General features: G+C 49.9%; 1 protein-coding gene across 5 annotated transcripts in view; it reads right to left on the reverse strand.

Moving 5' to 3' along the window:
* LOC126519732 (CD180 antigen-like) overlaps positions 1 to 23,652 on the reverse strand; it is a 331,658-nt gene that overhangs the window by 177,657 nt on the left and 130,349 nt on the right. The gene's annotated exons all lie outside the window — the stretch shown is intronic.

Consider the following 23,652-nt stretch of genomic DNA (forward strand, 5'->3'; position numbering starts at 1 on the left):
CATGTAAAAGTTGCTGGTTTAGACCGCAGTTATTAGTTTATTAGACCAACTCTTTTTTTGTGTGTACGACAGACGACTGGTAACACAGAATTAAAGCAACGTTTTATTTTGATACTTTATTTCTCTACAAAAAATATGAAAGCGATAAACACATTTTGATCTGCCATGCAGTATCAAGATGCACATATTACGCTTGTAATCCCCAGCGGAAGGGTGATTTAGCTGTTTGTATTACAGAACTCTGAAACGCCAACTCATATTGGCAAATGCACAAGCATGTCAAAAACAATGAGCCTATGCAAAGCGCCCCTGCAATTGTAATTTCACACAGCAGCCGTTAATTCGATGCCGATGCATAACTCGCTGCTTGAAAACTCACCGAGTTCGTAGACATAAGCACCCTTTCAGATTCTCACTGTGCTCGAAAACCGCAACAGGAGACATAAAATCAGACAATACAATCACACCATTTCAATACATGAGCAAATTCTGTTCAGTCTTAGGGCTAAACACCATGAGAGGAATTTAGTGCGCGACGGCGCCGAGCGACGGCTTCGAGCAACAAAACGGGCCGCCCCTTGAACAGATCGCTCGGTTCTGGAAATCTAGAAATAGTAGCTCGTCTCCCGGAAGTGCTATGAGCGACTAGCCAATAGCGCGAAGCGGAACTGGATGCACATCGCTCAAATACTACCGATTGTCGCGCGAAACGAGCAAAACGATTGAATTTTTACACGTGCAAGGATAAGAACCTACTGCAAGACCTTCGGAAATATCTTATGCTACTTTTTACGGTAAAACACATAAACTTAAATTACTAAAGCACGCGGTCACGCTAGTTTCGACGCGTGTTTGCAGCCCTCATACCGGCAACACCGGAGAGGCGTCGCTCAAAATCGTCGCTAGGACAGAGTACGACTTGTATAGGCGACGAGCGAACGCGACAGCCATCTCCATCGCATCGCTTGTAGCTGTCGCGCGCAAGATCGCTTATATGGGATTTATACTTTACTCAGCATAAAACATGGATTCCTCATGCGTTTTCAGAAAGTTCAAGATAACGCGCCCAACTGACCTCTTGCAGCATGCAGCTGAATGCCTACGGCAAAGTTTCTACATAGCACTGGTACTGCACGTAAATTCAATGGTGGCAGATTACCGATGGGCGAGACACCGTGAAGCGCGCAGCTTATTCTTAACGAAAGCATGCCGCCAGCGAAATCACGCCTTCTGTTACGTGAGTCCTTATTTCAACAGCATTCCGTACACAGTAGACTGCCAAACTGAATAAATTCAAACACACAAAACGCACGCTAAGCACGCTCCGCATAGGTTCGGAATCATGGGCTGGTGAACAAACCATTTTAAGCGTCCTCTCGCCTCGCGTCTTATTGAACATACAATGGTTCTGGCAGCGTTTGCGATTTTCAAAGCTCTTACGGATAGCGGCAAGTTATAAAATCATATGCAGTTATCGCGACGACTGGGTTTTTCGATGACATCGAGAGACACAGCGCGCGATGCCTAGTCCGTTGCCAATCGCGTCGGCTAAGCGCCTCAACGACTTCCTGGCGATAGCATGTCATATACGCAGAATGTGCACCTAAGTTAGAATTCACTTACCGTGGAGGATTTGCTGTTATATCCAACGAATGATGAACGACTGTCGTGTTTTCGCGGCGACGCGAGATGGCTGACACACAATCTCCCTTGGATGGCCTTCGTTGCTGCTCGCTGGACGGATCACCTTTCTCCGGTACTGTGTTCTTCCGCGACGTTGAGCGCGCGCGCAGTGGAGCAACTCCGAGTGAAAAAGTAGAGCGCTCGCTACGCGTTCCTTTGAACCGTGACTGATACATCGCCATGTTCGGGGCCAGCCTCTTACAGTTGAAGAAGATTACGCTACGTTTTGTTCTCTATTGCCGCAAGAGTAGAACGGGCATTCCACTCTCCCTCTGAAGGAGAGAGTGAAAAGCACATTTCACTCTCTCCTTGGTGACGGAGTGTACAATGCATTTCACTCCACTCGACATTTTGAGAGAGTAAAACAACGCTTTGAAGAGTAAATCGGCCGCTTCACTCCTGCGATACACTCTCTAGTTTTTAGAGTGTGTGCGCCGCCGGGAGACCAGGCAAGGCTGTATAATACGAAAAAAGCAGACATTGATCTTACTGATACGACCCCTTTTAGTGACCATTCTTATCGTGGTGCACGCTTCACATCGTTGACTTCGTTATATCAGGCCACTGTGGTCGGTTTTCCCATGCCGCCATGTAGACCTGACTCAGCAGGTGCGGAGTACCATAAGACCGTCGCCGGCTGAACGAAAATTCTCGCGCTAAATCCGCAAACGCCTGTTAAGGTCTTCTTACGCGATGAAGGGAAACATAGAAAGAACACCGCACAAAGTGACTGAGAGACGTGAGTAACGTCATTACGCCCGTGACAGGTCTGTGGTTACGAATAAGCAACTCCACCCAATTGTAAGACGACGATGCCTATCGTCTGCTGTCGCTTTTCTCTGTCGCCTGGTCTTCCCAATGCATGCTGCTTCTTACGGGATTTGCGCATGCAAAACAAAACGTAGTGGCGTCTGTATGAGCGCTATTCCGCGCGCTTCTTTTTTTACCTAACACAAAGTGTCTCCACTGATGCGCGTTAGTGTGATTCTATATACAATGTGGATGCACGCGCGCGTATGTTTGGGTGTGTGTGGGTGAACTCATGCGACAATTATTCGGTCCGTTCACGAGGTGTATTTTATTTCACAGCTTCACTCTCCTTCGAGCAGTACACATGATTTTCGTATGAATGGTGGCACGTGAATTTGTTCGCCATTTCATTTTGTATATGCCATCGCATTTGACGTCCCCCGTCACATTGCAGGCAGGATTGCCGTCCGCCGTGCGCATTCGTTTCCTCCCACCGTAGGCCACAGGATGAGCAAAACCGTGTGCACAGTCACTACGTCACATCGACCTAGTGCGGAATTGAAACTATCAGCAATATAATGGTGGAAGGCTGAGGGTACCAGGACGGAAGACGACAGGGATTTGTAGAACAGCAACAACTTTTGAAAATTAGAAACGTTAAGGCGTCTTTTTTTAGTTCTTTCATCGCGCATGGAGAATTACAGCCTCAGAAGTGTCGGGAAAAACAATCATGGACAATCCTATGAGAGAGAGAATGCTCAAAAAAGAAACATATCAAAAGAGATCAACGGGAAACCGTTGTCAGGGATGGACGCCGGCCTTCTCTTCGCTATCACCCAATAGAGTTTCATGACGACTATGAAAAGTCAGGCGCGCATGAAGATACACAGTCTATCAGACATTAGGTAAAAGCTCGCAACTCAGCATTAAGGTTCCTGTCTCCCACAGCAGCGCATGCCCAATACAGTTATGCACGGTTCAATGCATTTTGAGACGACAAACCAGATCCCGCCACACAAATATAAGCACGCCCCACCCTCGGTTATCAGTAGTGGCCTCTGGCCAATCGGCAGCGCGTTTCAACGCTTACCCGCGTCAGCGGAGTAGACATACATTGTAGAAATGTCTTCTTATGTCGGCTGTTTAGGTTTTGTGCATCGACTTACTATTGGTGCAAGTACTCAAGCTCGCATCTGCGCCACCATTACATACACAGCGCTCGTCTTTGCAGCTGAGGGCATCGCAAGCTTGCTGATATTACGAACAGTTTTAGCTTTGTGAATACTATTTATCTGTAAGATCTTTCTTACCCTAAAATTCTAAGCTCGCTTAGTGCACTCTACCTCCTGTTTTTCGCTCAGATATCTTGCTTGTTGTCGGCTGGCTACCTCATCATCTGCTCATAACAGTGGCTCGCGGTTTGCTCAAAACCGTGGTGACCAGGACAGACAGTTGATAACGAAAAACAAAGAAAGGTTCGTCGTCATGCCCTATATGCAGAGAATCGCACACAATCTCAAGGAAAGAGGCATGTGGGCTGGTATGGGTGTAGCATTCTCTGCGCTCAACAAACATTCAAAAATTTATTCGATGGTCAATCGTAATACCAGAAAGAAACCAAGATGCTCAATAAATCGCAGGGTTTGTTAATTGCGAGGAAGGCGTAATTTAGTAGCTCCCCTTGTACTGCGAGGAAAGGAATATCGGCCAGTCGGCTAGGTGTGCGAACGACACGCTTGGGGAGCACAAAAATCTGGTTGGAAAGACTGTCGCATGGAGCCACCTGTCCCTACACTGCCCAAGTTGTACTTGTAGATCGGTCCACGGGGAGTGTACAGTGATTGATTAATAAAGAGAAGGAAAAGGTGACTCGTCGAGTGATCGATGCATATGCAATCTATCGTGATAAACAAATTCTTAAGGACGCCTTCAGTAACGCCCTCGAAAAAGGAAATTCAATAACTGGATGACGGAATGTAAATGGCAGAGGGCGACATGATGAGAGTCCCATTGCTTTTTTGGAATTTTTATTTATTTATTTATTTATTTAGTTTTGCTTTGTTAGCTTTCCCATTGGCTGTTTCAGCCTACATATGCGTTGCTCCTTCCAATAGGGTACCAGTTGTAGTTTGGCGCTGTGCCCCGTTGTTCCTCTCTCTGTCGCCGTCTGTGTGCGCTGTTAATGCTTGAAGATACTTTAGCAACTAGCACACCAAGCCACCCTTCTGAAAACAAAATTTGGTCAATTTCGGTCTGGGCTGGAAAAGAGCCCGGTCCTCCGGAGTGCGAGACAAGCACGCTTCCCCGACGCCAGGTAGGCTCCACCAGTTTGGTTCCGGCGTGTGTTTCCGCACGGAGCACAGTCGCGCGTAACATTTCCGGCGCCGCTCGCACCGCTAGCTAATCGCCAAGCGCGATCACGTGGTGAAAAATGACGTCAAATGATCAACTGTGTGCTCCGGAGCCAACTTTACGGAAATGGCGCCGACTCGTTTCTGTCAGTGACATCGAAATTTCCATCAGCGGACCGTCGAGCGTGCGTAGCGGCGATCGGCTCCGAGTTACAGGTACGGTATTCGAGCATATTAAGTTAATGACTTTGGGGAAGTGCTATGGAGCAGATCATTTTGACACTTGTTTTCCAGCACGACGGGTTGCAGCGCCCCAAGCTGCGCAAATCGCGCGGAAGGTGGCGAAGCTTTTTACGCGGTGCTGTGCGTGATAATTTTACGCGTGCTGTGCGTGATGGCTGGCTCCGAGAGGGACTAAGATATGCGATGTCTGTTCGCCTTGTTCGCAGAGGTGAGTTCGGCTTGTTTACACTAAAGCGGGATTTATCTCGAGTAACACTCCTGTACACGCTGAAATGCGTACGCCTGGCGTGAGAGGTTGTTGACTAGTGCAATTTTTCGTGTATGTGTGCAGCGCGTCCATGGAGCGCGACACACACGCGGTACAAAGAAAAGAAGACGCGTCTCTGTCACGCTGCACATATACGCGAAGAACTTACCAACTCGCTCAATTCGCTTCGTTGCTTGTACGAGTTTTCTGACTATGCAGCTCCAGAAAAGTGTGTTCAGAACAGAGTAATTTGCCTCCTGCGCCCTAGCTTTCCTCTGCTCCGTTTTTTTTATTTTTTTGTCGGCGTTCTGCTTTTTCATGTAAAGTCGATTGACGTGCTGGTGTTCATTGTTTTGTTGCAAGCGAAAACACCGTGCGCTCCCGCTTATGAGACAGTTGCGATAGCTTCAGCATTTACCGCCCGCAATATGTTTCTTGTTGGATCAGCATTAGTCGACGTGAGGAATGCAAAATTATTTTTGTACGTTTAATAAGCGCTGTGTTATAGTAAATTAACCTGTGTAGTATGAAGAGAAAGAAAAATGTGCTGTCATATTACAGTCTGCAATGTCTGAATAATTACTTTGCCAGTTTGTCACGTTATGTGATGGGTCCAATAAAAATAACCTGTTCTTACTCTTACTAACTTGTTGCCTTTCCAGTGGCTTACAATTCTGCCCCCCAATGCTCCAAGAACCAGCACTCATCCCCTGCTGCCACTAGCCATTGCTCATCCATTCCCTTGTACGAAATAAATTTGATCTAGAAGCTCGTGCATCTTGAATCTTTTTCCACTTGCAGATTTGGTGCTACGAAGAAGCTGTTAAGTTTGCGGTATGAATCGTAAAAATAAGCGCATGGGAACATTGGAAATGCGTTTAAATTTACGTGTCTGCCCCGCACATATCGAAAACTTGCAGCTGCTGTGACCGACGTTTAGTGATGAATGACGGTCAACGGTCACTGACCTAATTGCAGTTCTGTTGGCGAGATTCATTATTCGTCTCGTTTCGCCAGCCAAAATGTGCTCACATAATTGTCTACTACAAGTCTGTGATGTTTTCATTAGACATCCTTTAAAACATTTCTTGCCTTCCGCCTCCGCGAGATAACTTCATTTGCGTGTTGAAAAACATTGCGCTGCTTTTCATTGCAAGGTAATGCGCGTTTGCACGCGAACTTTTGAGCTTTTCGAGCCACGGGCGTAATCAGGATTTTATTTCGAGGGATCGAGGGGGGTCCTATTTTTTATATGTACATTCGTGCGTGTGTTTGTATATGTGCGTGTCTATATGTACACACAAACTAAAAATTTCGGGGGGTTGGCACCTCTCTGGCTACGCCAATCGTTTGAGCTTGGCCTGCATTAAAGAGCATCGTCTTGCTCAGCGCTTGCGTACAGTCGCCGCATGTATCTCGCGACCAGCAGACAAAAAAAAATTACCGACGATTACGTTACTTCCTAATGCGAAATTTGAGCGCAGAAAATAAGCTGTTTCACCTTTTCGATAGATTGAGGCAAAGAAATCGAGCAACACATGTATGCGCTATCACAGAATTTTTTTTTTATTTTTCACACGTATTCCTTTAACAAAGACTCCACTAACAGTTCTTGACAGTCATGAAGGAAGCTTTGTGGTCGGAGAAATAGACTGATATATGTTCGACTTGGTACACCAATGCTTGATTCTCAAAGACGAGATCTATACAAGTGCCTCGCGAGGTTGTCACAGCCGTGGGACGCTTACTGCTGGTTGCTCTCGACGGCGGCGATGAGCCTCCGCTTCGGCGGCGCGAACTGCAGGGTCTTCTCGGCGGCGGCGATGAGCTTCTGCTTCAGCCTCGCTTACTGCTGGTTGCTCTCGACGGCGGCGATGAGCCTCCGCTTCGGCGGCGCGAACTGCAGGGTCTTCTCGGCGGCGGCGATGAGCTTCTGCTTCAGCCTCGCTTACTGCTGGTTGCTCTCGACGGCGGCGATGAGCCTCCGCTTCGGCGGCGCGAACTGCAGGGTCTTCTCGGCGGCGGCGATGAGCTTCTGCTTCAGCCTCGCTTACTGCTGGTTGCTCTCGACGGCGGCGATGAGCCTCCGCTTCGGCGGCGCGAACGGCAGGGTCTTCTCGGCGGCGGCGATGAGCTTCTGCTTCAGCCTCGCTTACTGCTGGTTGCTCTCGACGGCGGCGATGAGCCTCCGCTTCGGCGGCGCGAACTGCAGGGTCTTCTCGGCGGCGGCGATGAGCTTCTGCTTCAGCCTCGCTTACTGCTGGTTGCTCTCGACGGCGGCGATGAGCCTCCGCTTCGGCGGCGCGAACGGCAGGGTCTTCTCGGCGGCGGCGCTTAGCCTCTGCTTCGGCGACGCGTACTCCTGGATCATCTCGACGGCGGCGACGGTAAGCTTCTGCTTCGGCGGCACGCACCTCTGGATTCTGACGGCGACGGCGCTGGGCCTCTGCTCTGGCAGCTCGTTTAGCAGCAGCAGCAGCAGACGGAGGACTTCCATCGGTCGTCTCGCTCATGGCTCAGAAAGAACTGGCAGATAATTTCGCAGTGGCGAACGGCAGCGGCAATTTCGGCTCGGGCGGTGCACATATACAGATCCGCCGCCACCGATCTGGCTCTCTGATTGCCACCGCACAGGGCGAACGGCAGCGGCAATTTCGGCTCGGGCGGTGCACATATACAGATCCGCCGCCACCGATCTGGCTCTCTGATTGCCACCGCACAGGGGTTGCATTGGAGGAGGAGCGAAGAAAGGAATTAAGTTCGAGCCGGCGCTTTGACAACCGGAGACTCGCAGGAAGAGGGGGGAGGGGGGCGGCGTGTACACCCAGCGGCAAACGATGGGGGCAGAAGCGCGCGCAGCAAGCGGACAACACGATAAAGGGAGAAGGGAAGAGATAGCAGCGACTGACTGATGCCGCTGACGCCGATAGTGAGTCAACCGCAGCTGCGGAGTTGGTTTCAGGGACAACGCCGCCGATGCCGACACAAACAATATGATACCCTCGCTTCCGCAGCGCTAAGAACCAGGTCTAGCCGTGGGAAGGTGGTCACGTATTCGTCGACGTGCCGGGGCCTACGTGAAATAACCGGCGCGTCGGCAACTGAAGAGCACCCTATCCGCCACACAAGAACAGGGGGGGGGACCCTTTCCTCCTCTTTCTGCATGGCGGCGACGGTGTTCTATGCAGTCACGTTATCTTGACTCTCTAGCGGCGTCAGCGGCATCCAGCGGTATCAGTCGGTCGCTGCTAGCGCAGGGGGGATGAAAGGGGGGCGGAGCTGGTTACGAGGCCGACGACAACGCCGACGACGACGCGAAACCCAGGAACGGACGCCAAAGAGCTGCGCTCTAAAAAGCAAATGGAACACCGCGTGGACTTTGCCTCCTGCGCACGCGAGGAGTGGCTCCACTGCAGAGCTGGATCATAAACCGGACCTATGCGAAACTCTGCTCCCTGAAGGAGCATATACCGGAACGCTATGGTTGATTAAAGATGTGCTTCGTGCTTGCATCATTGCAGAGATGATGTCGCAGCCTGGCTGAACGTGTGGCCTTGCGCGTGCGTACTTGGGCAAGTGACGGCGCAGGCAAATGAGGAGGATGTGGCGCCACGTTACCAGTGCATAAAATTCGTGTACAAAATAAAAAAACAATGATGCCCGATTGAACGCCGCCTGTCGGTTCTTCAAGTTATGAACTACGCGCAGGCAAGCGAGGGCGCCGAGACGCTTGGCGCGTTTAGATTTGGGCCTCGTCGAGGCGCAGTTCGAGCGCAGGCTTGCGCGGAAGAGGAGCGAGCGAAAAAAGGCCATTTCGCGGCACCACGATTGTTTCGCATTCCCACACGTAAGCAGTCTTAAGTGCGTCGGCCGAATTTTAAACTTTTTCCCCGGTTCACTTCGCGAGCGGGCACTGTATTGAAGGGGACGTAAACCCTTCGACTTCAACAGTGGCTTTAGCAAGACACTCCAGAGCAGTCCAATCAGTCTGTCATAATCTGAAATTGGATGCGGCTGCACTACGAGGGCAAAATGCTCCTGCCGTTACTTACCCCCATAACGATGCGCCGAATAAACAAAGGGGTTAAAGAGTACTTCAAATGTATTGGAAGTCAACAAACTGGATCTTTTTTGGAAAAGCAGCGTGTGCACACTTGCAGATACACTCGTATATAATATATGCGTTCATGTGTGCGCATAGCAGGTGTTTCTACGAAGACGTTAGGCAATCTTGAAATATCACCTGTGACAGGTAGCACAATCCTAGTCCTTGAGCTAGTCTACTCTAAGAGGTGACATTACTTGAACGAGAAATCCAAGTTCATATTCTAGTAATTAACAAAAATTCCTAATTAGGTTTTCATATAATTACATTACGTCCCATGTTGCAATTTACATATTTTAGCTCGTCAGACTGGAAGGTATATCCTCCTGGAAACAATTCTGTGGAAGACATTTTCGAAATATGGTCCATTAAACTTGCTGTAAAAATTAACTGTCGTTCCACTTACCTTTTAGAGAAAACACTGTTTTCTGCATTTAAGCAAAAAGTAACTGGACCGTCAATGTTATTCTTTGCAAAGTACGGGAATTGATATATCGATACTGGTGTCCCCCTGAGAATTCATTCCAATTGAATCTGCCTTGCGAACTCCCCGCCCACAATTTGTAAATTGCAATTTGTCCTGGGAAGTAACTAGCTAAAAACTGAATAAATACATGTTCATTACATATTCAATTATGTATTTAGAGTTCCCGTCCAAATAATGTCCGCCTGTTGGTGCAATATACCTAAAGGATTATTATGGTGCTATCTGCCACAGATGATTTTCAAAAGCTACGTATCATCGTACCAGAAACACCCGGTGTACACAAACACACACACACACACACACACACACACACACACACACACACACACACACACACACACACACACACACACACACACACACGCACACACGCACACACGCACGCACGCACACACACACACACACACACACTCACACATAAACGAGAAGAAAGGGGGTTAACCGAGGGGGCCGAATTTCGACTGATAAAAATCGACTAATAAATATGATAAAAATCGACTAATTTTATACGACTAATAAAAATCGGGCCCCTCGGTTAACCCCCTTTCTTCTCGTTTATTACACAACGAGGGTCTCGAATCCGGCAACATTGATGCCTTCAGGTAGCATATGTGGGATCATTGACCAGTTGCCCTCACCCAAAATGATGACGTTCTCGTGACGCCTGCGGCAAGAAGGACGTTCCACGTCCGCCGCCATGGTCTGTGAGTGGTGGCGCTGGCTAACACTCCCAGGGTTCTACTAGGACACATAAATACCCAAGAAAGTGGATGGGGAAACAGCGCCGCGGTAGCTCAATCTGTAGAGCATCGCACGCGAAATGCGAAGGTTGTGGGTTCGGTTCCCACCTGCGGCAAGTTGTTTTTTCATCCATTTTAATTTCGGTTAATTTATCGTTTCTTCATTTCATTTATTAAGCACAAGTGATTTCCCCTATGTTGTCCTTGGTGTCAGTGTTTGTTGGCTTCTTATGATATATATACATATATATATATATATATATATATATATATATATATATATATATATATATATATATATTGTGACGCTCTTAGGTGCATAGTGGGTTCACGAATGTGACGCGCTTAGGTGCATAGTGGGTTCACGCCTCAAAAAAGAGTATGCGGGGGCACCGGAGGGTAGTGAACGAGGACGACGACGTGTGGCTGGCTGGCTGAATCTCGACAGGCGCTCAGTTGACCAAGGCCATCGCTTCTAACTCTACCCGGCTTCAAAGTAACGCCTTTTGTGGGCGTAACAGAGTGGTGGAGGTGCTGGGTACGACAGAACGTACCACGGAGTCGCAACACCTAGAACTTCGCCGGAGCCGTCGTCTTGCCGGTCTCTTGCCAACGACCTTCCCTATGGCTCAGGACGGAGGTGGACAAATGCCAGCAGTAGTTTCACCTTCTCAAAGGTCAGCGCCAGTTGGACCTTTGCGGCACTACATGGAACCACGCTCGTTCGCGGGAAAAGTGGGCGAAGACGTCGACGAGTGGCTGATGCACTACGCAAGGGTGAGCCGCTACAACCGTTGGGATTCTGTCACTCAGCTTGAATATGTTGCACTCTTTCTGAGTGAGACAGCGCTGATGTGGTATGAAAACCACGAAGACTCCCTAACAACGTGGGAGCACTTTGTCGAGGAAATTAAGAAGTGTTTTGGCGACACCCACGCCAAACAGAAACGCGCCGAGAGGACACTTGCCCAAAGAGCTCAAGCTCCTGGAGAAACATGCACTATTTACATAGAGGAAATCCTCAAGCTGTGCAAAATCGTAAATCCGCAGATGTCCGAGGAAGACAGAGTCGGACATCTCCTCAAAGGAATTGCAGAAGATGTATACAATTTCCTCATAAGTCGGGAACACGTTGATTCCGTATCAGATGTCGTGCGTCATTGCCGTACGTTTGAGACGTTGAAAACACGTCGCATTGTGCCAAAGTTTGGACGCCTGGCCAATGTGACAACCATTGCCAGCGTCGATGAGAGCCCGTCTGCCGATCTTTCGTCTACTATACGGCAGATCGTGCGTGAAGAACTGCTGCGGCACCAGGAACTTGCGCGCGACGTCATACGACAACCTGACGCTTATTACCCGCAACACATGGCGCCTGCCACACCCTGCGCTTCCTGGCAACCGGCGGTATGTGTCACAGACGTCAACCACAGAGGTGCTCCATGGCCACGTGAGGACACATTTACGCCCGAACACCGACCAGCAGAACACCCTCGCCCCAGCAGGTTTGCACGCAGACCGACCGTTCCTCCTGTGCAGCAGGCTCAGCCGCTCCGCTCTGCTACACGACCCCCCACGGCTGAGCGCTTCGAAGGGCAGTTCATCGATCGTCGTTTACCTGTGTGCTATAGCTGTGGCGACTTGGGTCACATTGCCAGGTACTGCAATCGCCGCCAACCACCGAGGTTCGACCGATCGACGATGTCTAGGCGGTACCGCGCTCCTCTGGGCGAAACATATTCGCCCTCGCACACATATTTAGGGAGCTTGCCTCACCAGCACCCGGAGACGCTACGGAACCGTTCTCCAGCATCCGATCGCAGCTTGACACCACCACCCGCTCCTCGTGTAAGCCGGTCGCCCTCTCCGCGGCGTCGATACCCGTCGCCACCTCCGGAAAACTAGCCAGCGCGGCCGTTGGAGGTGAGGTCGCTGGACAATCTTCGATATCGACAGAGATACCTCCAACCATTTGTATGTTTAAGAATAAGGTGTTTGTATTAATTGACGGGGTTTCATCCATGGCCTTAGTGGACACGGGAGCAACCGTTTCAGTGATGAGTCTTGCGTTTAAAAGCCTCCTAGGACGAAAGGTGATGTTTCGCTGGGACCGTGCCGATACGTTTCGCGGAGTGAGTGGGGAGTTGTTGTATCCTGTGGGCGTGTGTAATGTAGACGTTACCTTGGGTGGTCAAATATTTAACGCGGAGTTCGCTGTTCTACCTCATTCTACGCATGACGTAATCCTGGGTCTTGATTTTTTGAAACTGTGTGGTGCCACCGTCGACTGCAAAACGGGTGAAATCAGTGTAGGTACGAGCTTTGCTGCGGCGTTTATGGAAGCCCCACCGTATCGTGAAAGTGTGCTTTGTGTATCCCGTGATACAGTTGTGCCTCCGTTATCCGCAACGTGTGTTTCAGTCGCCTGTTTCCCCACCACCGACGGAACGTTTGACGCTACCGTGGAGCCCGTTCACCTGAGTTGCATCAAGAGGAATGTACTGATACCGTATTGCACGCTGTCAGTTGTTCAGGGATGCACCAACTTATGGGCCGTAAACTGTTCGAGTGAACCTGCAATACTACCACAGGGTCTGAAACTTGCCGCCTACCATGAAGATCACGTGCTATCGCTCGCCATCCTTACAGAGGCCCTTGATTCTGCGGATGAGCGCCATTTCGCTAATGTCTGCCCTGCGGCGCACTCCTCATTTCTGACTATGGTAAACAAGTCACTCAGCACTAAGCAGCGTCACGAAGTGGCGAATATTCTGCTAAAACATGCCCGACTGTTTGACTTCTCCCAGCAAGAGGGACCACCATTGTTTCCTCCTTCTCGTATACACCATCGCATCGATACGGGATCTGCCCAACCGCTGCGGCAGAAACCATACAGAGTCTCACCATCGGAACGCAAGGTGATCAATGACCAAGTCCACGAAATGCTAAATAAGAATGTAATCCAAGAATCCTGTAGTCCGTGGGCAGCGCCAGTGATCCTGGTTAGAAAGAAAGACGGTACATGGCGATTTTGTGTCGACTACCGCCGCCTCAACACCATCACTAAAAAGGACGTATATCCTCTTCCGCGTATTGATGATGCTATCGACTGCCTCTCATCAGCGTCTTACTTTTCGTCTGTTGACTTGAGGTCGGGGTACTGGCAGATTCCTATGCTCGAGGCAGACAGGGAGAAAACGGCATTTGTAACACCAGATGGACTTTTTGAATTTAATGTGATGCCGTTCGGGCTCTGTAATGCGCCTGCAACTTTCGAGCGCTTCATGGACAACATCCTGCGTGGTTTGAAGTGCATGTGCTATGTGCTATGTGCTATGTATGCATGTGCTATCTAGATGATGTAGTGATTTTCGGGCGCACGTTCAGTGAGCACAACGCACGTCTCGATCTTGTGCTAGACTGCTTGGACAAAGCGGGTTTGGTGCTCAACTCGAAGAAGTGTCATTTTGGAGAGCGCCAAACACTCGTTCTGGGACACCTAGTGGATAAGGACGGTATACGACCTGATCCAGCGAAGACTGCTACGGTGGAAGCCTTCAAGCAACCTCGCCATGTAAAAGAGCTACGCAGTTTCCTAGGGCTTTGCTCGTACTTCCGCCGGTTTATTCGTGGATTTGCCAACATCGCGTATCCGCTGACATGCCTCCTCCAGAAGGGCGTTCCCTTTGAATGGACTCCTGAATGTGAAGCTAGTTTTCGTGAGCTAAAGTCTCGTCTGACGTCTCATCCCATTCTCCGACACTTCGACCATGCGGCTCCCACAGAAGTTCATACGGACGCTAGCGGTATTGGCATCGGCGCCGTCCTTATTCAACGCGTCGACACCAAAGAACACGTCGTCGCCTATGCGAGTCGTTCTTTAAGTAAGTCCGAGCGTAACTACACCGTTACAGAGCAAGAATGTCTTGCAGTTATTCTCGCAGTACAGCGCTTCCGGTCGTACCTGTACGGGCGCCCCTTCACTGTGGTGACAGACCATCATTCTCTCTGCTGGCTGGTTAATCTCCGTGATCCGTCGGGCCGGCTTGCGCGTTGGACACTCCGTTTACAAGAATATAACTTTACGGTTTCTTATAAAAGCGGCCGCCGACACGCCGACGCTGACTGCCTCTCGCGCATGCCGCTTCCAACGACGGACTGCGACGCGGACAACTTCGACTGCTATATCGCATCACTGGAGCCGGGATTTCCTGATATAAATACCTTCAAGGTCGAGCAACAAAAAGACAGAACTTTAGAACCACTGCTCATTACTGCAAGGCAATCAGCACCATCCACTCGTTTCTGTGTTCGTGATGGGGTTCTTTACAAAAAGAACTATTCTACTACAGGCCCACGATATCTTCTGGTGGTCCCGGAGAGTCTCCGTGTCTCCGTCTTGCGCGCTATGCATGACGATCCAACATCTGGACATTTGGGTTCTGCGCGAACTCTCTACCGCCTCCAAGAAAGGTTCTACTGGCCTAAAATGCGCCAGACGACCGCCCAGTATGTGTCCAGCTGCAGCGAGTGTCAACGTTATAAGCGTCCGACGAGTGCTCCTCCTGGTCAACTCCATCCAGTGCCACCCCCCAGCTCTCCCTTTGAGCAAGTTGGCATCGACCTCCTCGGTCCTTTCCCGCGTTCATCCGATGGGAATCGCTGGATTATCGTGTGTGCCGATCACTTGACACGCTACTGTGAGACAGCTGCAATACCATCGGCTACTGCAACCGAAGTGTGTATTTTTCTGCTGCGTTTTGTCATTCTCCGACATGGACCTCCCAGAGCCATCATCAGCGATCGTGGGCGGCAGTTCACTGCAGACGTGGTCGAAGAGATGCTTCGTCTATGTGCTTCAAGGTTTCGACATTCCACCCCGTATCATCCCCAAACAAATGGCCTTACGGAACGCACGAACAGAACTCTTACTAACATGCTGTCCATGTATGTCGAGTCAGATCATAAGAACTGGGACAGCGTGCTACCTTTCATTACGTACGCATTTAACACCTCAAAGCATGAAGTTACGGGCTACAGTCCCTTCTTTCTTCTCTACGCTCGTCCGCCTCGTTATACACTAGACACTATCTTCCCGTTTTCCAGCCACGATAATCTTTGTATATCAGAGACAGTCTGTCTTGCTGAAGAAGCCCGACGACTTGCTTCGTTACGCACTCTTGTTTCACAAGACCGCTCGAAGGCACGCTGCGACCGCCGACGCCGACACGTGATATATGACCCCGGTGATTTAGTGTTGCTCTGGAAACCAACCAGGAAGCGTGGACTATGTGAAAAACTGCTGGCCCACTATGTTGGACCCTATGTTATTACGGAGCGCATCAGCGAATTAACCTACCGCATAGCACGTCTCACATCAAATGGCCGACGGTCAGCAAAGACTGAACTTTCGCATGTCGCCCGTTTAAAGCCCTTTATTTCTCGACAGCCTGTTTGACTTGCCCGGCGGGCTTCGTCTGCGCGGAGGGAAATGTGACGCTCTTAGGTGCATAGTGGGTTCACGAATGTGACGCGCTTAGGTGCATAGTGGGTTCACGCCTCAAAAAAGAGTATGCGGGGGCACCGGAGGGTAGTGAACGAGGACGACGACGTGTGGCTGGCTGGCTGAATCTCGACAGGCGCTCAGTTGACCAAGGCCATCGCTTCTAACTCTACCCGGCTTCAAAGTAACGCCTTTTGTGGGCGTAACAATATATATATATATATATATATATATATATGTTTACACTGTTACAGGATGGTACGTGCCAGCAGCGCGAGCACAGAGGAAGACAAGGTTAATTGTTTTCCGATACTGTGCTTCGGAGCACTCGCTGTTGCGTTTATTTAAACACCGGTGCAAATATCCTACATTGTCACACTTGGTGGAGGTGCGGGGTATTCTCATTGCGATGCTGCGCTGGATCTTCGTACTGGACGGTTGCGTCCCCATGTCTTCAAACGACGCCGCCCCGTCCACATCCACGCATGCTTCATCACATCTAACGACATCGCATCCTCGTGACCCAGGGATTTTCAGCGGCACAGATGACACAGACGTGGAAGACTGGTATGAGCACATCAGCGACCATAACAGATGGGATGCCACACTCATGCTTGCCAACGTAATCTTTCACCTCCAAGGCACGACTCGCACGTGGTTTGACGCACACGAAGGAGACTAGCCGGGAAGTCTACAAACAAAATATGCGTGACGTATTTGTGAAACCTGCCGGACCTCAGCTATCAGGCCGATAAGAGCTTGCGACACGGGCTCAGTCGTCCACAGAGTATATTTCCCATATACAGGACCTGATGGCTCTTTGTAAAAAAGCAGACAAAGACATGTCGGAATCGGATAAAGTCGGCCATGTACTAAAGGGAATTGCAGACGACGCATTCAATTGGCTTTTGTGCAAGCACTGTGCAACAGCTGAAGCCATCCTTGCGGCGTGCCGTCGTTCTGCCGAGATTCGACTCTGCAGCCGGAATTAAAGTGACGCCGCATGAAACAGCCTCCACTACTATCAATCAGGTCCTGGGCTAGTTCGCCGTGCGGCTAATTATGCGCTACACGCAGATACGCCAACTACAGGTGCACGCAGTCCCGGTTTCACCGGTAGCTGGTCCAGAATATACACCACAAGGTGCTTCAACCTCGCTCGGCCGATGCACCGAACATTTCTACCAGGTACGTTTCACCAGCGCGTCTTTCATATCCCGTACGGCACCACGCAACAATCAACAGAACCAACGAACGCATTGTCACAGGCATCAGAACCGTCCAGTATAAAATGCGGCTTCGCTGGATCCCTCGGCAGTGAGCACGGCGGCAACGCCAAGATGAGCATCACCAACCCGTCAGCATTTTTTGCACAGGTGAGCAAACGTGATGGAAAATGAAGAAGTATTTTAATGATTGGGAAATGTAGAGAGGTCGGCCGGACGATGGAGCATCTGGCCTGCTACTCTACGTAAGGGAAGGCGAAGAGGGGAAGAAAAAGGGCCACAATGGGGGTTGATAATGGGAGGAACGAGGTGAAGGACACATTACACAACTGGTATCACAGGCGTTAGTCCAGGCCCGTGTCACCTAGGAAACGTGAAAGTGCACGCATTGGCCATGCGCCTAGCAAGAGGTCCTCCGACAGTGGTCCATTGTGTAAGTGTCTCAATGTATCTGCCATTGTCACTCTTTCGCGCGCATACTCAGGGCACACCACGAGCACATGTTCGATAGTCTCTACAGCGCCACACACTGAACAGTCCGGGGAGTCTGTCCGTCCAATAATGTGCAAATATTTGCGCGTGAAGGCGACGCCTAATCAGTCTGTGTATCAGGCATGTATGAGGGCGTGGAATTCCACGCAGAATAGGAAATTTCATATCGGGATCCAGCCTTTTAAGGCGGACGTGACGAGCGTCTGGCTGGGCCCAGTATCTTCTAGTCGCACTCCTAATTAATTCCGACAGGAGGCATGTGATGTCCGGTCTGGAGAATGGCACTACAGTTCGCAGGCCATTGCTGAGGGCGCGCCTTGCTGCAGCATCGACCATCTCATTACCGTTTAGCCCACAGTGTACCGGTATCCATTGGAACACTATGCGGTGGTGTTTTTCTTGAGCGCATGAAAGTAGCTCGGTGATCTGCAGTGCCAGAACCTGATATGCGGTGTGGCGCAGGAAGCATCCCAAAATTTGCAGCGCGGGTTTTGAGTCCGTGAAAATGCACCACTCTTGAGGTCTTTCCCCGCAGATGTGGCGAATCGCTTCCCGAATAGCCACAAGCTCTGCAGCGGTTGATGTAGAATTATGGTCTAGTATGAAACCTCGAGTCATCTGTTGGGCTGGTATCACCACAGCTGCTGTCGATGCCTTTCGTGACGCGGAGCCGTCTGTGTAAACATGAACATATGTCTGGTATTCTGACCAGATGTACGCGAGAGCAAGTTGTTGTAGTCCACTGACGGGAACCAATGAATTCTTTAGTATGCCGGGGACATGTACGCATACGGAAGCTTGAACCATCACCCATGGTGGTTTGATGGGGTGATATGGAAGGGCATAGCCTGATGTTATGTGGGGTAGATGGCAGCGGAGTGCACTTGTGAAACTGCTGTCCGGCCGCTCATGTAGAACCGACGTCAATGGATGGCAATGGTGTCGCGTCAGTAAGCGTAAATACACACGAAGTGGTTCGTGGGACAGGTATATCGATAATGGGCATACGTGGGCTTCCTCAATTGTGCCTTTGTTGGAAGCACGCCGTGGCAACCCGAGGCATATTTTGAGTGCCTGCGCTTGGACGCTCTCTAATGTCCGTAAGCAGGAAATGCTCAAGTTTGAGAGTATCGGAAGGCTGTATCGAATGTTGCCTGCGAAAAGAGACTGATAAAGTCTTAGTAATGAGCCTTCCGTGGGGCCCCATTTCATGCCTGTTGCGAAGCGAAGAACATGGCAAAAGAGATTAAGTTTTTGCTTCAACATATTAATATGCCTCGTCCATGACAAACCGCGGTCGATGATAATGCCCAAGAATATGTGGTGGGAGACATAAGGTATTATGACACCGTTAATGGAGATCGGGTAGCGGCAGACGGATTTGCGCGTGAGTGCAACCACAGCACATTTTTCGGCAGCTAAGCGCAAACCCTGACGCCGTATGTATCGTGAAGTAGATGACACAGCCCGTTGTAATTTCGCACGTAGTTGTGGGCGTGTTGTACCAGAAGCGCAGATGCAGGTGTCATCTGCATATGCACTGATGTGGATGTGAGGTGGAAGTTCGCCCACCAGGCCAATCAGTGCCACATTAAATAATGTTGGGCTGAGAACTCCTCCCTGAGGAACTCCACGGCATATCTGATGACGGTTAGTCTCTCCGTCAGGCGTGGACATGTAAACGAAACGGCCGCTGAGGTAGCTCACAATCCACAGGTAGAGCTGGCCGCCAATACCCAAGTCATCTAAGGCATCGAGAATGGCTTCATGAAGGATGTTGTCGTAGGCCCCTTTGATATCTAAGGAAACAGCGGCGACGAGTCGGCGTTGACGTTTTTCATGTTCCACTGTCGTAACGAGGTCAATGACGCTGTCAATGGAAGAACGACCCCGCCGAAAACCGGTCATCATGTTCGGATAAAGATCATTTTTTTCCAGAAACCACTCGAGCCTCGCCAGCACCATTCGTTCCATAACTTTTCCAACACAGCTGGCTAATGCAACTGGGCGGTATGAGGTAAGCTCATAAGGAGTCTTTCCAGGCTTCAAGAGAGCAACCAGGAGGCTGATCTTCCACTGCTGCGGAACAATACCGGAGACCCATGTGTCGTTGTAATAATTGAGCAGCGCAGTGCGACCAGCCCAGCCAAGGTGAGAGAGAGACGAGTACGAGATCCCGTCAGGGCCAGGAGCAGATGAATGCCGACACGACTCAAGAGCAGCCTCTAATTCGGGCATCGTAAAGAGCAAGTCGTAGTGGTCACTTGAGGAAGGTGGCGCAAGAACTTCGAATTGGATTGAGGCTGGTTGAGTTGTGGCCACAATCATTTTGCAGAAGTCGTCCGCTACCTCTACATCATTGCGGCGTTGGTAAAGGGCCAGAGCACTGAAAGGGCACCTGTCTTGTGGGGGAAAACGTAGGCTCCTGACTACATGCCAAATACGTGACAGCGGCTTGCGAGGATCCAGTGATGAGCAGAACTTTCGCCAGCGCTTCCTTCCTAATTTCTCGAGATGGCGCTTTATTTGTCATTGAGCTCGGCGACAAAGGCCGAGATCGTACGTGGATTTCGTCCTTCTATATTTTCTTTAAGCACGCCGTCGGACTGCGCGCAACCTCTCGAATTCCACGTCGATAGGAGACCTCGGTGTAGGTGCACATATGTTCCGCGTGGCCTCATCGAGAGCGGACGTGATCAAGTCTTCTATTTGGGTTGGTGACTCGAGATTCGCGCAGGAATTATCCACGAATGCCTTAAAAGTGGGCCAGTCTGTGCACCGCACATGAGACGAAGTGGTAGGTGCGAACCACTTTACGCAGATATACGTTGGTATGTGATCACTGCCATGTGTTTCCAAATCACTGAACCAGCTAATAGAAGACTGTAGTCGTGAGGAAACAAACGTCAGGTCCAAGCAGCTACTATAGGACGTGCCACGCAGAAGCGTAGGAGAGCCATCGTTAATATTGACGAAATCCTGTGAGTGCATAAAGTCGGACAAGGCTTTGCCTCGGTTATTCATTACTGTACTTCCCCAATGGGGGTGATGAGCATTGAAGTCACCCACAATAATATGGGGAGCTGTGCAACTCTGGATTGCTGAGGACAGGTACGAGAAATCAATGTGATCTCTGGGTGGAATGTAGCCGCCGAGTATTGAGAAGACCCGTCCTTTAAGCGTTAACGTCATGCAAATGTAGTGGTTCGTGTTATGGGGCTGGAGGACATGGCGGTAGTGTGGAATATCTCGGCGTATGCACCTTGCTGGTTTCATCAGCTTCTCGAGACCACAGCAATACACATCCAGAAAGGCGGAAAGCAGAAGGCATGTTGGGCTCACATATAACCATCATGGGGAAGCGGTATTTCTGGACGCTCTGTCGGAAGTCACTTAGGCGACCACGCAGGTCGCCTAAGGTCGCCTAATGTACCCGCATCTTTCTGAACCACCGTGGTCATATGGGGCGCTGCAGCAGGCGGCGTCTTATCATTCTGAGGCTCAAGATGTTGAGGCAACGGAGCTGAGACTTGCTGTGACGGCGGCTGAGACAGACTAGTGACGTGTGACTCTGGGCGTCGGCGTCGGGAACGACGTTTGCGGCGACGAATAGACGCGGCCGCTTCTTGGTGACTTGAGTTGTCTTTTACCATCTTCTTCAGGATAAGCCTCTCGTTCTTCATCCTAGGACAGTCTTTAGCTGTCGCCTCATGAGCGCCGAAGCAGTTGGTGCACTTGACTGTCTCCGTCTTGCAAGTGTCATGCTGGTCTGATCCGCCGCATCGACGGCAGGATATTTCGTTTCTGCAAACAGCACTCACATGGCCAATCCTGTTGCCTTTGTGGCATTGAACAGGCTTGGAAACATACAGACGGACAGGATCCTGCACATAGCCCACCTTGACGTGGGATGGGATAGAGTCGGCTTCAAAAACTACTTTAACACACTGTGATCGGCCGAAACGATGAATGTCGACTATCCTGGCCGTAGAATTGATGAGTGTCCGCAGGTCGCTGTCCGTTATTTCAGGGTCTACATCTGTAATAACTCCAGCGGAAGTCCGTTTTCCGTGAGAGAGATAGGGGCGGACCGGCATACCGCCTAACACTCCAATTTCTTTCAGTTTGTCGACGGACGCCCAAGATTTCTCATCTACCGTAAGGACATTCTTCCAAGTGTTGATTCTGACCTCTTGGACTTGTCCCGGAATCAGCTGGTCGAAGAATTGGGACAGCCGCTGTCTGTTGATGGTATTCAAATTAGCCGTTTCCGTTGTGGCTACGAAAGCCACAGAGAACCCGTCAGGTGAGTCAACGTTCTCTGTAGCTAACTCCCTCGCTGCTGATGTCCGGCGTAACACGCCAAGTTTGTCAACAGTCTTTGTATTCGACTCACCAGCTGTTGATGTCCGGCGCAACTTCCTTTTCAGGCGGCGCGATTCAACAGGCGTCAAGCTGCTACTGTCGGAATCCATCTCAGTCACCATGGAGCCATCTGCCGAATCTGGAAGCTCCACGTCGGTGACGGCCGTAGCACAGAAGGCATCAACCGGCCAAGCAGCAGCTGGGTCAACTGCGTCGACGGGAAGCTGCACGGGACAAGTGCCCGCCATCCCGAAGGATGACGCGATCACTGTGTTCACACAATATTAAAAAGCTACAGAAAAGTGGAACAGCCGAAAACACAGACGTTCTCTATCGTCACTTCTTCTTCTTCGTCATTCTGAAGGAACAATGCCTGCTTGATTTGCTGCCGTGTCCACAGTCGCTTTGTGAAATGCTCTCGAATGTGATTGTTTTGCTTAGAAATTTGCTTCTGCTTGGCGCTAACACTGAGCGGAATTCCGGCCACATTGATACAGCGATTGCTGATCAGCTGAAGATGATTGCTGAAGAAATTCATGAAATTAAGAAGGAAGAAGGTGTAACCAATCAGAAACTGAGTGCAATAGAAAAGAAGCTTGAAAAACTCAATGGGCTCGAAAAACAAGTAACGGAGTGTGCCAGTAGGGTCTCACAGTTAGAACGTAACCTCGCTATCATCACAAACAAGGTCGACGAAATTGAGAACAGAAGCCGCCGCTCTAATCTAATCATTTATGGTATTACGGAGTAGGATCGATGGTGAATCTGCAGATAATTTGCATGATACCGTTATAAAATCAGTCTTTGAGAATATAATGGGGGTTACTACGACAGACATTGAAAGAATTCATTGGCTGGGCGGACCCGGAGAAGACAACGAATCTAGACCTAGGCCGATAATCATGAATTTCCTTGACTACCGATACAAGATAAGGATTATTAAGTAATGTTCCAAACTAAGGAATTCCGGTTACTCCATCGGGGAATATTTTTCACTTACTGTCAGGAATATAAGGAAAAAATTATGGGAAAGAACTAAAGAACACCGGGGCACAAAAGAAAAGGTCTCTCTCGTATACGACAAAGTAAAAATAAATGGACGCTTATTCACATGGGACGATGAATGCAAGGACATGCAAAGACCAAGACACTATTGGAAAGCGAATAACCCGCAGTCAACGACGTTAACTGGCTCACGATTTAAACCAGCGCAGTAATATAAATAAAGTGCATGAACTTGAAGCTATCCTTCTGGCATTGAAAGCCAACATTGTCGTGATTACGGGGACATGGGGCGCTATAACGTAAAACTATTACAATCTTTTCTATTCTAATTCTGCGTCAGCCCTTCATCATCATCATCATCATCAGCCTGGTTACGCCCACTGCAGGACAAAGGCCTCGCCCATACTTCTCCAACTACCCCGGTCATGTACTAATTGTGGCCATGTTGTCCCTGC

The sequence above is a fragment of the Dermacentor andersoni genome, chromosome 10 (assembly GCF_023375885.2).
Source record: "Dermacentor andersoni chromosome 10, qqDerAnde1_hic_scaffold, whole genome shotgun sequence".
Lineage (NCBI taxonomy): Eukaryota > Metazoa > Arthropoda > Arachnida > Ixodida > Ixodidae > Dermacentor > Dermacentor andersoni.